The 2,681-nt window shown below is 39.5% G+C and overlaps 1 pseudogene; it reads left to right on the top strand.

Annotated features, from left to right (window-relative positions):
- The first annotated feature begins 1,516 nt into the window (after positions 1 to 1,516).
- On the top strand, positions 1,517 to 2,188 carry LOC119248590 (PEST proteolytic signal-containing nuclear protein-like; annotated as a pseudogene).
- Positions 2,189 to 2,681: the final 493 nt, after the last annotated feature.

Genomic DNA, 2,681 nt, shown 5'->3' with positions numbered 1-2,681 from the left:
CACATGGCACGGCAGACCTCTCCTGTCTCTCCCACTGCTCCCTCAGCAGTGTATCTCAGTAGATATGCCTGTTCTACTCCCCGCTCTGACTCTGGTGAATTCTCTCATCCTCCCATCCTCTGGCCTGTAACCCAGTTCTTGTATAAATAAATAAATAAAATCTTTTTTTTAAAAAGGAATATACTAATAAAGTATCTTGATTTTTGCTTCTGCTTGTGATACTTATTAAGTAGCAGCTTTCCTAGATTACCAAACTGTAGTAGAATTGCCCCATTTTTTAAAAAAAGATTTATTCATCTGTTTATACAAGAACTGGGTTACAGGCCAGATTCGCGGGAGGGTGAGAGAATTCACCAGAAACAGCAGGAAACAGAACAGGCAGACTGACAAAATACACTGCTGAGGGGAACAGCGGGCGAGATAGGAGAGGTCTGCCACGCCATGAGGGCCCCTTGTCAGCCGGCTGGAATCGAACTGGCGCTGCAGAGGCTGCGAATGGCCTAACAGTGCTGCGCTCAACAGCCTGTGCCACCAGGGGAGACCCCCATTTTTTTTTTTTAATGTTTGAACTCCACGGACTTAAACATTTAGTCTTATATATAATGTTTTCTGAGCAACTGTTAATATGACCTACCTCCAAAATATTTGACAATTCAGTGCTTCTAAATATCCTGTCCAATGTACTTAAAAATCCATTATCTTAAAGAATCATATACTTTAATTCACCTGCAAAATGCGTTTACCTGTATTTGTGTAGTGAAATAGGGGAAGAGCCTTAAAGTGTTACTTGCTCCTATTCTAAAGATACTGAATTTGAGATCAGAGAAGTTTTGAGTTTCTGTAGTACTCATGCAACTTAGGAGAAGTAATTTCCCCCCACCAAAACACTGAAGTAAAATCTGAGAACGATCTGAAGAGTATAAGCTTTCTTTCCTTCCAGATCAGGCTGTATAGTAAATTTTTCTTTATGTAACAAGGATCCTGTGATAGTTTCAGCCTTGACTCTAATTGGTAAGCTTCTCAATGATCAGAACTGGTCTAGCTCTATGATACTGTATTAGTTTGCTAGGATTACTGTACCACAGAAATTTAAACAACACAATTTATTGTCTCATGGTTTTGGTGTCTGCAAGTCTAAAATGAAGGTGTTAGTAGAGCTGGTTCTAAGAATTATGATGAAGGGATCTATTCCAGGTTTTTCTTCTTGGCATGTAGATTACCATCTTCATATTCACTTGGCATTCTCCCTATATGCATATTTGTCTCTTAATGTTTCATTAGAAGAACACAGAAGGTATTACCTAACAGTCCACCAGTATGACCTTGTAACTCAAGTAAATAAGTGGTCTTTGATAAATCTATTCACACCAAGAATGAGTGGATATCATTATGCATGTACTTATGAAATTTAACAAATACTTGAATACTTCTACAAAGTTAATATACTAGGTGATACTATTTCCTGATTTATATTTCCTATATCATTTCCCTTTCTTCTGAGACTAAGAATCTTAAGAGACTAGGTTTTCAAGTTAGAACCTAGATGTTGCTTTTACTATTTCAAAAAGGGTTGTTAGGAGGCCATGGCGGGGAAAATGGCGGACGGGAAGGCGGGAGAGGAGAAGGCTGAGAAGCACTGAATTGTCAAATATTTTGGAACTGAAGCCGCCGGAGGACCTGAAGAAGAAGCAGAAAAACCTGTGAAAACTAAGACTGTTTCTTCCAGTAATGGAGGGGAAAGTTCCAGTCGCAGTGCTGAGAAGCGATCAGCTGAAGAAGAAGCTGCAGACCTCCCAACAAAGCCTTCAAAGATCTCCAAGTTTGGATTTGCCATAGGTAATCAGATGACAAAGAAAGCCTCAGCCATATCCATCAAACTTGGATAAAGTAAGCCTAAAGAACGATTCCAACTCTTGCTCCAAAAACCCTTTCAGTAGCAGCAGCTTTTAATGAAGATGAAGATAGTGAACCTGAGGAAATACCTCCAGAAGCAAAGATGAGGAAAGAATATTGGAAGGGATTCGCCAACTTCAGCTGGACCAAACTCCTTCAATAAAGGAAAGCATGGCTTTTCTGATAACCAGAAGCTATGGGAGCGAATATAAAGTCTGATCTTGGAAATGTCCATGACCAAGACACTTAAATGATGTGTTTTGAAATTGGGGTGTGGGGTGGGTGTAAAGTTAGAAGGAACAGTTTCCTTTTAAAAGAATGGTTATAAGACTTATCTTTGGAGCCACTTTTTTTTTTTTTTTAAAGATTGAGTGGTACACTAATAAATGAGAATTTGAAATTAGAGGTAATTTATGTTTTATATGCAGATTTCAAGACATTTACTAATTTTGTAGTTTCTTGTGATAGTTTCCAAAGGTTACAGATAATCAGATATGGTACCTTTTTAAGAATTGCATATTTATTTATTTATTATTTAATTTTTCTTTTCTTTTTTTTTTATAGAGGCATGTTTTATTTATTTTTTGTTTTTTGTTTATACATGCACTGGGTACAGTCAGAAGCGCGGGAGGGTGAGAGAATTCACCAGAGCCAGAGGGAGCAGAGCAGCAGAAAGACCGAAGTACACTGCTGAGGAGAGCGTGGGCGGCAGGAGAGGTCTGCGCGCCATGTGGGGCCCTCCTCCGGTGGCAGGGGAGCAACCGGGGATCGAACTGGAGCTGCAGAGG

The sequence above is a fragment of the Talpa occidentalis genome, unplaced genomic scaffold (assembly GCF_014898055.3).
Source record: "Talpa occidentalis isolate TD23 unplaced genomic scaffold, MPIMG_talOcc4v2.1 talOcc4.1634, whole genome shotgun sequence".
Lineage (NCBI taxonomy): Eukaryota > Metazoa > Chordata > Mammalia > Eulipotyphla > Talpidae > Talpa > Talpa occidentalis.
Note: the sequence above shows the minus strand (reverse complement) of the source record. Positions and strands in the feature narration are given on the sequence as shown.